Raw genomic sequence first — 15038 nt, 5'->3', positions numbered from 1 at the left:
CAGAATGTAATTTACGGCCTTCACATATAATACAAACTTAGATCTAATCTAATTAATGCTCTATTTAAAAAAAAGTCTATTGCGAATATTAAGGATTTATTTATATTTCCTGGATTGAGGGATGTATATTAAATCACTTGCAATTCAAATAAAGTGAAACTGAATAAAATGTATATTTTGAAGATGATGATGATAGATGAGATAGATAGATAAATAGATAGATAGATAGATAGATAGAACATTTAAAACGTGTTATAACTAATTTGTTTATATGGGATGATATAACTTAAAAACACAATTCTTTCAGATTTTATTTTATGCTATATTCAAAAAGTATTTAAATATACACAGGTTTAAAATGAGGGCATTTATGGCACATGATTAAAAAAAATACATACAATGGCGATAGGTGTAATATAACATTGCATGGAGATAAAAGTATCAGAATAACATGAAAAAAATAGTGCTGTAGAGAGAGCATAGGTTATATTTACACGATTTAAATTCAGAGTCACGACCATACAAACCCTACAGTTATAAAAGATTCATCCCACAGGGCTGAAATGATTTTCCTGAATATGTCCTATACATTATTCATAACTGTCCCTTTGAGAAAGTGAGATGGGACCGCCTCGTTAATTATATACCACAGTGCCTTATATATTGGCCTGTATGCTAACAGTTGTTTGCCCATCATTCTCTATTATAGAATATTGATGGATGCCGTAGATTAAAAAAAAAAAGTGGTGCAAACTACAATCCCCATGGTACTTAGCATGCCATATGACTGGCTGAAAAACTACAACCCCCTGGTGCTTAGCATACCATATGACTGGCTGAACTTTATGGTAAATACAAGCTTCGGCACGTACAATGCCCAAGCAACCCCCATCACATCAGCTTGTTTTCTGATTGTAATATTATCTCAAGTACAGCTTCAGAAAGAGAATGCTGCAAAGTCATTTAACAAGTGACCCCTTAAAATATTAAATATATATTATTAATAAATGATCTAGTCCCAAGCAATGACTTAACCTTCATTAGCACGTACTACATGGAAGACTTATAACAATCTGGGAGGAGCAATAAAGTCTCATTTCGGACAATGGGGTTATGTACGAAAAGCAATACTAGGGCAACGTTCTAAAAGTGGAGCAATTACCATGGCAACCAATCGAACGTTCCTGCTCATTGTCCGCTCTTAGAACTTTGCCCCAGAATTCTATTTCTAAATAACCGTCAATGTGATTGACATAAATAATTATATGGGAGAGGATCTATACTTTTTTTTTTTTTTTTTAACCTGGGATAGGAACGGGAAACTGGGGCTGCGGATAGTGGGAGTAGCAATTTACCCATAGCACAGAGGGCAACAGTTGCCCATGTCAGAACTAGCAGCAGCACATCTGCCGGGCATGCAGGGAAGCAGCGCTTTATGATGCTGACTCTGTGTCCCCTGGGGCTGGCTGGCAGGCAGGGCTGGCGATCCCCAGACACGTGATGAATGTGATCTCTGGGTGGAGGTTTTAGAGCTGTGTACTTAAGGTCGTGTGCTGGGCTTTTCTGTCACAGTGCCTTGGCTCCTCCCATTCTTTTTCGCAATGTTGACGCAATGTATAAATAGTGGAACAAAAGGACAACTTCCTAGAAGCTCGCAGAACACTGCACACATAGAGCAAGCAGAAGCAGGCTTCATACCCTCAGAGTGCACACAGAGAGCAAGCAGCAGCAGGCTTCATACCCTCAGAGTGCACACAGAGAGCAGCAGCAAGCTTCCTATCATGAGTGCACACAGAGCAAGCAGCAGGCGTCCTATCCCCAGTGTACACAGAGTGCAAGCAGCAGCAGGCGTCCTATACTCAGAGTGTACACAGAGAGCAAGCAGCAGGCTTCCTATCTTCAGAGTGTACACAGGACAAATGGGCTTCTCCGCTTTGTGATCAATCACTGTCTACACAAGGGCTTCTCTTTCTTCCTATCCATTGTCAGGTCAGTAAATGCCATTCAATCTCTTCTTTGGCTTGGATTTTATGGATGGTCCCCATACCTGCTGCCAGTGGAACCCCACTGTAGCAATGAGACATGTCCCAAGAGACACATGCAGCTAGCTACCTAGCTTCCTATTGGGGGATTAGTGGTGAAGCTGATCTCTGTTATTGTATGCATGAGGGCGCCTTAAATAAGGTTATACACTATTATTATTATTATTATTAATGTATAGCTGACAGCACTCGGTTTTGGGCCCTACAGTAGCTATTGTTGAGACTTTAACTCCTACCATCCACAGGCACAGAGAGTTTGCTTGCAGGATATCTAATGATAAAAGTGCATGCATTGTTTGGCTGGGATGTTTACCTCTCATGTGCATTGGGTTTGTGTGCATTCATTGGCTCAGACAGCAGTTGGTGGGGCTGGGAAAGCTGCCTGTGCAGCTATGGCTGTTGGGATGGCTGCACTCATAATAATGCTTCCTTTGTCATGCGATTTATGGGAAGCTTTCCTCTGCTGCTTAGGTCGGTGCAACGAATGCATTAATTTGCAAGGATGGGGTTAACATCCACTTGTCTTCTCTCCCTCTCTTTCTCTCTCTCTCCCTGCTTGCAAGCCCATTGGAGGGGGCTCTGCTACTGGGGACATGACGTCACCTGTCCAGTGATTCTCAATGAATCTCTCTCCTTTAAAAAAAAAAAAAAAAAAAATTAAAAAAAATCAGTGGAGTGCTTTATTAAAACCGCTTTCGCAAAGGTAGGGTGCAGAGAAAGGGAGCCCGTGGCCGGTGAAGGAGAGGACAGAAGGGCCGGTGAGTGTGAGCCAAGGAGAAAGAGAGAGAGAGAGAGGGAGAAGGAGAGAGAAGCTCTGTTTACAGTCACAACAGGCGTATTGTGACGTCACGTAATTGACAGGTCGCTCTGCCAGAGGGAAAAGTTGCCAGCGGCTGACAACGGGCTAATTTAAGAAAGGGGTGACGTCATCGCCTCCTTGACAACAGTAGAGGCTGCACTGCCCTCCCTCTTCCCTCCCCTCTCCCTCCTCTTCTTATCCCTCTCTTTCTTTCTTTCTTTCCCTCTCCTCTTTCCCACTCCCTATATTTTTCTCTGCCCTCTTTACTCCCTCTCCTTTTGCACTCTGACCCCTCTACTTTCTAACTCTGCCCCCTATCCTCTCTCTATATCTGCACCTTGTACTCCCTCTCACTGCCCCCTCTTTTTCTGTCCCTCTTCTACTCTTTCTACCCCTACCCCCACTCTATCTCTCTCTGCTCGTTCTACTCTCTCTCTCAGCCCATCTCTTGTCTCCCTCTCTGCCCTCTCCTTTGTTTATCTCTCTCTGCCCCCTTCTACTCTCTCTCTCTCTGCCCCTTCTACTCTCTCTGCCCCCCTTCTACTCTCTCTCTCTGCCCCTTTACTCTAACTGCCCTTAAAACCCTCTTTCCACTGTACCTTACTTAGCCTTTTCTTTTTGGCTGTTTTCTCTCTGCCTCTGCTTTTCTTTTTATCTCTTCATTTTTCCCTCGACTCCCTCTCCTCTTTATTTCTTTTTCACTGTCTTTCTCTCTGCCCCCTCTCCTTTTTCTTTATCTCTCTCCCTCTCTCTACCCCCACCTTTCTCTCTGCCCCCTCTCCTCTCTCTGTCTCCTTGTTTTCCTCTATACTCCCTCTACTCTTTCTCTCTGCCTCTGTCTTGCTCGTTCTCCCTATCCTAGAAGGGACTGGTCTGACTGAGATCGCAGAACACTCATATTTAAGGCCTAGAATGCGAGACAAACAAGGTTAAAACGCAGAAACTGACACATTCCAAAACAGAATGTTTCCTTGTTTGTTCATGCTTGTTTTTGTCAAACACCAATGTCATTTTCACAAACAAGATTCTTCATTGAATTATCAGGAATTCAAAGTAAATTCACAATGAATTTCAGATTTTAGAGTAAAATAACGAAACTAGATTCAAAGCTGACTTTTTGCCATTTTCTTCTACCATTTGCAATTCTCTTTGAATTCTTGACAAGTCTCACTTAAGTGAATAACCCTGTGCGTGGATGCTACAGTATATAATCTGTGAATTGGCAAACCAGTATTAATAAAATGGAGACATCTGTCTACTCTATCTAGATTTTGCACCATTCTGGGCTGTTTTGCAGATCTTTGTCCTTAGACCACTTGAAAATATTAGGAATGGATGTGGCATAAAAGTGCAAATATGGATTTACTAAATCCGTGCAAACACAGTTTACAAGCATGTTACCCTAATTATTATTATTATTATTATTTTATTATTTATATAGCGCCAACAAATTCTGTAGCGCTGTACAATGGGTGGACTAACAGACACATACATAATTGAGATCAGACCACTGGACATACAGGAACAGAGGGGGTTGAGGGCCCTGCTCGATGAGCTTACATGTTAGAGGGATCTAATGGTTAAACACCTTCTGTGCAAGGGATAGGGACCTACGGAATCACTAACACACAAGAAGTATTTGTCTTGATTCTTATGAGGTACAGTACTTTCCATAACCTCATATAGGTTTTTCTTTTTTTAATTGTTTTACATAGGTATAAAAAATGTAAATTAATGTAATGTGTCATATGTAATATTATACACACACAAGCTGCAAGGCTACTGTTGTATATTAGTTATTCTAACAAATACACTTTTATTTTTCTATTAGTGGGCCAGAGGCATTGTAGTATATATAGCGGTGTATGAAAGATTGTTTTTAGATTTTGCACCTCTATGTTTACTGTTAGTCCCAAAATACAGCACGATTGAATAAAAGTGAGTACAAATCTCCCAAGTATTTTTATATTTTAATTTCAAGTGCTTGTTACCACAATGCTGAATAATATAAACAAACTAGGCATTCAGTAGTTTTGGAGTAGCACTGTAACATGTGATATCAAAATATAAAATTAATTTAAAAATAAATATATATATATATGTGTGTGTATATAAATTTTTATGTGTGTAAGTGCAATTAGTGTAGATGTGAGTATATCTGTATTACTACAGAGCGGTATGTTGATACTTGTCTTGGTGTGCAGAGTATTCTTGCATTGCTGCAGCCATGTATATTTGACAGAGAAAAGGTGCACTTCAAATTGTTTCAAGATATTTTTTTTCAATGTGGACTTCATTACATATCCACACTGCAACTTGGCAGCACATGCAAAAATCAACATCGGTTTACAAAAATATGAAACTTTTCAACCTGACGAAGGACTTTATCAGTATCTCAATACAAACCAATTTATCAATTTAAAAATAATACATTAACACATAAACATAACCTTTCTAGGCTGCAGGAATTTATTAAAAATATGGAAGTGTAATTTGGTTTGGGCCTTTATAATACACACTCTTTCAGTACTGTTGTTTACAAATATTCTTGAATATAAGGCTCTGTTTGGCAAAGTTTGTGTGTATGCGTGTGTGTATTTTGTATGTCTAAAAAAAATGTAATAATTATTTTGCTGAGGCATTGAAAAAAAGTCATTAGGATTTTTTGGTATCATATAAATACACTAAATACTTACTGTACTATTATGAAATACACCAACATGTAACACTGGTCATGAAACAATGTTCACTTAACTAAAATAAAAATAAAAAGATACATAATATTTTTTGAAAAAATATTTTTTTAATAATTTTTACGTTTATCACACTATTTTTCTTGAGATTTTGTGTTTTGCACATTTTGTTTTACTGTGCATCAGCATTTTAAGAATTATGGCTTTAGAATTTATATATGTATGTATATATATATATATATATATATATATATATATATATATATATATATATATATATTGTATTTATTTATTTCGGACTGGTCATTGGTGCAACTGTGGGTGAGATTATAACAATTTGAGGAAATATACTTATGAAATGTTCTTAAAGTGGATCTGTATTTCATAGATTTACCGCCTCAATAAATAATAGAAATGTGAATGTTATTTTCTTTGTGCAGTTGTAATTAATCTCCAGCACCGTGGCAGTTTACAGACCTTTGTCATCAGTGTTATCCTCATAGACATGTAAAGTAAAATCAAATTGCTTTTTTTTATACATTTGGTAGCAATTTGGCTATATGTTGAATATTGAGGTTATGTACTTCAAAGAGGAGCCAATGAATTTAATTCAAACGGCAAAATACAGCCCAAAAAAGCTGTGACTGAATTTTTTCAGATCTTTATTTTTGCCTACATTTTGCAATTCCGATCTCAATTCACTGCAACATTAACAGTTCGGTGTTAACTATTTGTGGAAAAGCCCCATAGAGTTGTAGTGAGTTGACAACTGAATGGCTGTAAGTTGGGTAAAAGAAAATCTCAACTTCAAATCAGTTGAACATTTTCTTCAGTTTGTCTGTTTAGGTGGAAATTATATAATTTGCTTGTCAGCTCATCACAATACCTATTTTAGTATATGATCTCTAAACAGTCCCGCCAAACTAGCCAAGTTTCTAAAATTCTCCAGTTCTGCACTTTTTCAGCTCAGTTATTTCTTCTTGAAATTTGAAATCACCTTTGCTAATTTTTCACAATTCCTGATTTAGTAAATAAACCCCAGAATTATGTGCAAATCTGAGATGCATACCCATATTAACCCTTTCACCGTTGGTGTACAGCATATTATTTTGCAAATTGATGCACATACCACATTACACTTTTTCAGGTTTTATCTATGTGAGAATTCAAAGTGAATTTCAAATTTAAGGCCATAATAGTCAAGCTGAAAGCATAGCTGACTTAAAGGATTTTTCTAATTTGACTATTTTGACCTTCAATTTTAAATTAACTTTGAATTCACAAACAAGTCTCACTTTAGTGAATAATACTGTTTCATATAAAACAAAAAGAGACTATTGCAGTCTGGCCTTTTGGGGGCTATTATATAAAACACATGTGCATCATGATTATTGCTGATCTTTTTTTGCAATTTTTTCTCAGATTTTTACAAAAATGACAAAATACTTTCTAAACATAAAACATATATAGTGTACACCAGGCCTGAAACAAAATATAGGGAGAGATGAGTCCTTATTTTTGGTTCCAGGCCTGGTGCGCCCTATATATGTTTTACATTTAAAGGTATTTTGTTATTTTTGTGTTCATTATTACCTGGGTATTTTAATTTAACTTTTATATTTATTTCATTTATAGCCAATTAAATACTCCACTACTCGTTTTACATCTGTGATCGCTAACTATGGCTCCATAGGCTTGCATTAAGGGTGATGTCGTAACAAAAACATCTGAAATGCTAAGATAAAGCTGATCTAGCCTACCTGTACACCCATCACAGTAGGATCTAAACTGTGATAAGTACCTATGGTGGCCATTATTGTGTTGTTGTTGTTTTTTTTTTTTTATATGTTTCTAGTGAGACTGATTTTAGCATAAATATATTAAACATTGAATTATATGCCAAAATAGCAAAGCTGCTTTTTTTTTTTTTTTTTTTTTTTTACCTCAGCAATTTTGGCTTTAATTTAGTTATTTGTCTGTCAGTTCACTGTTAATGAATGAACCACATGGGTATTTTGGGGTCTTACCAAAAAGATCTAATTGCAATGGAAAATAAATGGAGGCTTGTAATTGGCAGGGGGTGGTTGGGGGTGGGGGGCAGCTAGTCACATTGGCTCAATAATGAAGCACCATTTTTTTTTTTTTTACAACTAATGAACTGTGACTAGGATTTATTTATTTTTTGTGGCCTTTTTTTTTTTTTTGCTATTCTATGTCCTAATTATTGTATCACTTTTAAGATTTTAAAAGAGACTTTTTTTGTATGTGTTAAACATGATTACTCATGGGTGTAGTTTCATAAACTAAATAAATATAAGTATTAAAGTGACCCTGTCATTTTTTTTTTTTTTCAGTTTTCCCTTCTGTATGCCCCTCGTATTTTAATAATTATACTCCCCTCCATTGCCACTTGCCTTTATTTTTATTTATTATCTTCTCTTCCACGCACCTGGTCTCAATACCTGGGCACCTCCATTTTGTTCTCCATTGTCCATGATGTCTGCAGTTTGCCCTTCTGTGCGAAACTTTTGGCTGATGGATTGTGGGTAAATTAGCATTGCAACTAAAATGCAATTTTCCTTAAGCTCCGCCCACTGCCATAAATCCCCATAACAAAAAAGTAGTCCCTATGTTTGCCTATGTATAACTTAAAAACTAAGGTGAATTTTAAAAAAATAAAAACAAGTAAAATAGAAGGAGGAAAAAAAAAAAGATTGACTTACAAAGTTACAATCCTTCCTTACATTTACATTTTTTTTTACATGAACTTTTTTTTTTTTGGTAGCTAAGTTGTTTATTCTTAGTTGAAACAGGCTGGTCCTTAGTATTTAATTGTGTTGGTTATGTCTGTTCAGTGTAATTTGGTATTTAATGAATAGCCAATTTTTAAAGATTGTTTTTCTTGTAATTTTTTGTAATTATATTTGTAATGTTATCTTCTTTATTCTTTGCTATAAACACTGATTATCTGGATAATGTTTTACCTGCACATTTTTGTGAATTGCTTTGTAATATACAAATATATTTCAATATAAAATGAATTTATTTCAAAAGGTAAGTAACTTATTGATCAGTGATTTGTGGCAAGCGAAATACCAAATTCTTAAATTTACACAGGACTTTCAGATCTGAAAAATTTCTTGTATTATGTAAATTCCAAGACTTTTAAAAAAAATAAAAATTTTTTACACCAAACTTTGACGTTGGCCTTATTTTAGCATATCTACATTCAACTTACCACAAGCCAACGTTTAGTGAATATTATGACATATATGTAAGGCTGAATTTTGTAATACAATGCAGTAAAATAGTTCAAAGACTATTTAAGAACCCCCAGCATGGTTGATCATAAACATACCCCTGGACGTGGGCTGTAATATCTGTTTGCTTTAAAAGTACACTTTTTTAATTTAATACATGGTGCTGGTAATAAGTTAACATTGATATGCAAAAACAATAAATTAATAACAAGCAAAAAACATAAATAAATATTGTATGATAATCATGTTTGAAGTTCCTGAATTTGCAGCAAATCACTAGGCTTTGCATCTTCTGCCGTGAGCTTTGATCAGATAGGAATGGCATCATGCTTGCACAGCATTGTTATTGGAGCAAAGAGTGGAATCCAAGCAGATTGCGAAGAATTGGAAAAAAGGTTGGGCTAATGGAGTAAAACTAATTAAAATGTGATTTTAAAAAAATAGATAAGTAAACATGCACCGTCTGTCTGGTGTGCTCTTTAGCAGGAAAAATCCAAGCACCATAACCACTATAGCTTACCAATGAGCCAGGCCTTGCACTGCAGAACTTGGCTCAGGACAGCTAACAGATGTTCCTGCTTTGGAAGTTCTCTCTCTCCGGCGTTGGTTAGTAGTGGAGACACACAGTGGGGTGCTGCAGAACCCCAGGTAAATAATCAAACCGTTCAAAAACATTTGCAACGGGCAGAGGAGCCAGGGCACTCCTGGCTCCATTACAGGAAGCCTAAGAATGTTTTCCTCTTTTCTTTGGGGTGGGGTGGTGGGGGAGGTGGTTATGGTATCTACAGGACTATGTTAAAATAAAAACACAGTAAAGCAAATTTATTTTTATACAACCTGTAAAAAACCCATACTAAGACTAAAGGGAAGGAAAAGTAATATTTAAAATGAAAAGTAACAAATAATATGGGTTTATAAAAACGACTCTATAGTTGATGTGGCCATATGACGAATGACAATCTGCAGCAATGTGTTTTGATAGACCATGTGTAATTTTTTTATGTCCTGTGGTAATTTCTTCTAAGCCTCTTTCTTGTAGGATTGCCCATAACTTTTTTTATGCATGTGTTTGGTTGCTATTTTGTTCTTTTCCCAGACCAAGTGATCCCACAAAGCTTCAGTGATTTCTAGGTCAGGCCTCTGAAGTGGACTGCTTGAGTTCCAGATACACACTTCTGCTCACTGTAGGACTTAATTATGTTTGCATTAAGTTTGGAATCATCAGAATCATAATACAGCTCTTCCCTAAAACCTAATCTTTTAACTTCAAGTTTACTGGCAAAATATTTTGGACAGAGTAACAGAGTTTGAAATAATGTCTTCCAAACTCTGCAAGTTAGGAGTGAACTTAGTGACTAAATATTTAGTGTGTGTAGTCTTATCATTTACATTTTTTTTTTTTTTAGCATTTCTTATGTTGAGACGTTATTCAAGGTGCTTTCCATAAATTAGTGAAAATACAGTAATTACTAAACAAAATTAGTTAGAAGAGAATAATATAAGGTACGAAAATGAAACTGGGGTGAGGACATGAAGCTTGCCCAAGGGGTGTGCCAGATATACCCATGTGCAACACAATGTGTAACCAAACATCTGCCCTTTGCCCTTCCAGTACATCCTTAATGCACCTTTTGTGTTAGTTTGGGTTAGCACATCATCTGCTTAATGATAAAAATCCTGAAAATGTTCATACAAGGTTATCACAAGAGAGCAAGTATAATACTTTGTTTTCTGTCTACTTTTATATTTTGTAAGTAAAAGTTTACTTTTTTACTTTTAACAAAACAGCTGCACTTCACTGTGTCTTTGGTGCATTATCAGAAGATAATTGTGTATTTATAACATATTTTTAATGCCAGACTTATTCATAATCAGAACTTTCCCACAGAGAGCAGGATAAACAGCAGTTTCCCTAGGATTCTTTCTACCTTGTGCTACATTCTGTTAGCCATCCTTGAGGGTATCATGTTTGGCCCAAGTGGCGATTTTCCTCTGCTCACTTGTAACATACAAAAAAAGTATTTATTTTACTAACAACTAAGCTGCAGACAGCCAATGGAACAATGTACAGACATAGTAAATGTCTGCATATACTTACTATGTGTCTTTCTGGAGGCCTTCATGAAATGACTGCTTTGCGTATAGCAGTTCAGTTTACCTAGTGCTGTCACTGGTTGAGCTATGTACATAATTACATACCATGATAAGGAAGTTTCTTTATAAAGGAACATTGTATTCACTATGACAACGTCATCTTATTGAAGTAGTTATAGTGCCTACAGTAGTTCCCCCTTAAATTTGCCCCACAAACCTTTTGTTGTACTAGTTAGAAGGATGTCATCACACAAGGAAGAGCCGGCGGCAGTGTCAAGGGATACTGGAGACAAGGCGAGTAAAATTATTTCTCTTTCAGCATACCTGGGGAGGGGGGACACATGCAATTGGTTAGGGACAGTGAGACTATAGCACTAGGAATACAGATTTGCATTCCTAACGCTATAGTGTCCCTTTAAGACCGAGTGAGGCACAGTTACAAAGGCGGGCATAGGGAGCAGAACTCAACAAATCATTTATTTTATCATTTGCAAAATCTACAAAGATTTGAGCGTGAAAAAAAGATATAGTATATAAAAAGTGTTATTAGATTAAATTATGCTGCTATCTCTGTAATACAGAACGAGCCACTGTAGTGTGAGGAATAGTATGACTCTTGGTCTGATATTTGGGGGTTTCTCTTAAAGAGTGAATGTTACCCTTTTGTTGGTGACAGCAATGTTATTGGTTGTCGGTAAACTTTTAGGGTGTTTATTGAAGTGAGCTAACAGTTGGGGCAGTCATCCACCCCATATTATGCACTAGCCCTGCAAGCTGATTGCACCTGCACAAATTTAGTGAGTCATAAAATATGTAAGGGGACATTGAAGTAGGGTGTCCAAATCTGCCATATGTTCCTGGACACATAGCATATTCTGCTGTCAGTGCGTGAAAAGAAAAGTATGTGGAATGGATATGCTACTGGGGTAAAATCTTTTAATCAGGTTGATATTCCAAAGGAACCGGCTCTATTAAAAGGACACTATAGGCACCCAGACAACTTAATCTCATTGCAGTGGTCTGGATGCACCGTCACTGTCCCATTAACCCTGCAGTCTAAATGTTTATATTGCAGAGTTAAGACTGCCTCTAGTGGCTGTCTCCCAAATAGACACTAGAAGTGCTTCTTCGATTAACTCTGTGAAATGACGCTGGATGTCCTCACGCTTGGCATACAAATCCCTGATAGGAAAGGAGGGATTCATGGGGAAGGCCGAACGCGTGCTTTTTAGGTTCCCCCTAGCGATAGCGTTGAAGGAGTTGGAGACTGAGTCAGCGCCGACGGACTTCGCCACTGGAATAAGTTGAGTGTTTTAAACTTTTAATGGTCACGGATTTAGGTGCATGGGGGGGGATGCTGAGGAACACTGTAGTGTCACTATAATTCAGTATTTTGTATATTAATCCCTGCACTATTTAAACAAACAATATGAATAATGGTCACATTTCCCTTTTTTAGCCACTCAGTGTAACAAATTTGCTGTTTACCCCTCTGGCACATAGGGCGTTAATACCTAGGCTGAGCTAGCAAAGAAGTTGGATTGTTCTCAGATGTTGTTGAATCAGGCATTTTTTTTAAACAAACATTGCATTAGTAAACATTGACAAGTACCCCCATGGGATCTCTACAGTATTAATCAACTGTGTCCTGTGTATATGGTTTCTGTGGTTTGTGCTACTGATGTGATTTTAGCATAAAGACCTGCTATAGCCTTATGTGTAATAGTTTATTGCATCAGTATTAATCTTGTGTCATGCATTTATTTATTTTTACCAAAATGCATGGAATAAAGTGTATGACAAGTGTTATCGAATTTTTTTAAATTCTCAATGGTTTTCTTCTTTTAGTCAATATCATGGTCAGCCATGGGCAGTTCGGTATAGTTATGGTTAAACTGAAAGTCTAGCTTATAAATAGGTGTGACATTAAAATTATCTAAAAAGAAAACTTATATAAAGGGGACAAAACTGTACCTATATGTACGGTTAACTCCACCTCTATTGGCTGTGTACCAGGGCTGTACAGCGACTTTTGGTCGATTAACTGTTGCTGGACGTTTTCATGCTATGCATGAGAACATCAATCATCAGCTAAAACCCCAAGGAAAAGCACTGATTCTACTAATGCAATAGTGGTGATTGCTGCACATGCGAATTAGGTACCCAAAGTCGGTCAATGTAGAGGGGAGGTGGAGCAAAGGCGGAGACTATGTTCCTCAGCACTAGAAATAGGTTAGGGACAAAATGGTTTTTAACCCTGCCAGCACTCCGGAGTGGGGTGCGCAAGCGTGGGAGGCACTATAGACTAGGAAAACAATTTTGTATTCCTAGCCTTTAGTTTCCCTTTAACTCACAAAAGCACAGATGCCCACAAAAACGTAGTGTGAATCCCACATGCATTCAATCCTTTTGCACATAGATGTCATCAAACTCAAGGACTATGTGTTTGCATGGTGTTTTCCCATTGGTGCACATTTTGCTATGTAGAAACCATCACCGCATTTTGAATGATAATATACTGACCTCTTTGTCCATGCTGGTATACAAAGCTGTTCAGTGGGTGCTATTTCAACTTTGAGCAAAATCCATGCATTTTTCATGCAAATGTCATGGACATAGTGATCAAAACCTGAGTGGGATAGCCAATCAGTTTAGCATTGGATAGTCCCTTTTCAAGTGGGAGTTTCCGTTTTTTCGGCACGCTACATCACTTGCACCCCCCCAATAGGCCAGTTAATCCCCTGTCTCAACAACATATCTCCCCTCTCCCCCTCCACGTTTGCAGGTATGAGTTAAGATATTTTCTTTCTTTCTTCTGTAAAGCTATCATTTAGAATGGATTACAGTTTTATCTTAATGCTGGCTGCCTAATCGGATACTTTGCCTGTTGTAACATTGTGGCATCCGCAAAGCTTCTATAATGCGGATTCTGGGTTTTTGGTAAATTAATTTTTTAATTCTCTATTTTCTACTTTCCTACCTCTCTCCTTTTGTACTCTATCTGTGGCTGTGTTTTCTATGATTTTTTTTTAGCAAACTTTGGACTATAGTCCAGCTGGAATGTGAAAGGTTAGCTATCACTGCCCACTTTTTAACCTTTATCATTATCACTTTTTCTTTTTCCTCGTCTATATTTGTCAAGATTGTTTTTGGATAACAACGTAATGAGCAAAGTGGTGTGTGCAATGTGCGTGCACGTTGAGTCATTCTCCAGTCGAAATCTATAGTAGGCCAGGATTTGTTGCACGATTTCAGCCTTTTCTTTTCACTGTGGAAGGATCAAAGCATGGGGCTTCATTGCAGTGGTGTTTTTGGTGTGACATAATAGATAAAAGGGCTAATAATTTCACCTGGAAGTGTTTTTCTAATCTGTTAGGTAGGGGGTTTGCTTGACGTAATGTGATGGTGTGAGTGATTTTTTTATTTTTTTTATCCAATTTTTGCAATCTGAAATGTTGAGGCTTAATGTACTCAAGGGATCAACATAACATTTAAAAAAAAAAAATTAAAGAAACAGTTTATTCACTAAACTATGATTTTACAAAGTTACAAAATTTAGCACAAAATAACTCACTTGGAAAAATAGCATAGTTAGAGAATTTGTTTTTACAAACAGAAAAACGTAATTCTTTCATGAAATCACTGTTTCATGAAATCACTGTTTAAGCAGGCCTAGTGGCATAATCCTTTAACGAGAACCTGTCGTAACAGGTTAGATTCAACTGTTATTGTGGCCTTAAGCAATGAATATAGAACATATCACTAAAATGTCAATTATCAGGAATTCACACTAAATTCAAAGTGAGTTTCAGATTTTAAGCCAAATAGCCAGATAGGAAATATTCCCTAATCAGCTCTGTTTTTGGTTCAGCAATTTGGTCTAATTTTTGAAACTCACTCTATAATCACACTTTAATAAAAAATACATTGACACTGTAGTTGTTATGTTCGTTAGAATGCCAATTTAAAGGAACATATATATATAGTGTCAGGAATACAAACATGTATTAACCTAGCTGTTTAGGCCTCCGGCCTCCTTCAAAGTGGAGTAAAAGGTATTATACTTAACTTTTCTCCCTTACTTCACCAGTCTTACCATGGCTGGCCAAGCCTTCATGACTGAGATCATCAATCTATCGGAAAGCATTAA

General features: G+C 36.9%; 1 long non-coding RNA gene across 1 annotated transcript in view; it reads left to right on the top strand.

Moving 5' to 3' along the window:
* Positions 1–1616: 1616 nt before the first annotated feature.
* Positions 1617–15038, top strand: part of LOC134570828 (uncharacterized) — a 113149-nt gene continuing 99727 nt past the window's right edge. Inside the window, exon 1 of the long non-coding RNA XR_010085166.1 lies at positions 1617–1989. This is a non-coding gene — a long non-coding RNA (uncharacterized LOC134570828). The remainder of the gene's footprint in view (positions 1990–15038) is intronic.

This window comes from Pelobates fuscus, chromosome 1 (genome assembly GCF_036172605.1).
Source record: "Pelobates fuscus isolate aPelFus1 chromosome 1, aPelFus1.pri, whole genome shotgun sequence".
NCBI lineage: Eukaryota > Metazoa > Chordata > Amphibia > Anura > Pelobatidae > Pelobates > Pelobates fuscus.
This window is presented reverse-complemented; position numbering and strand designations above follow the sequence as displayed.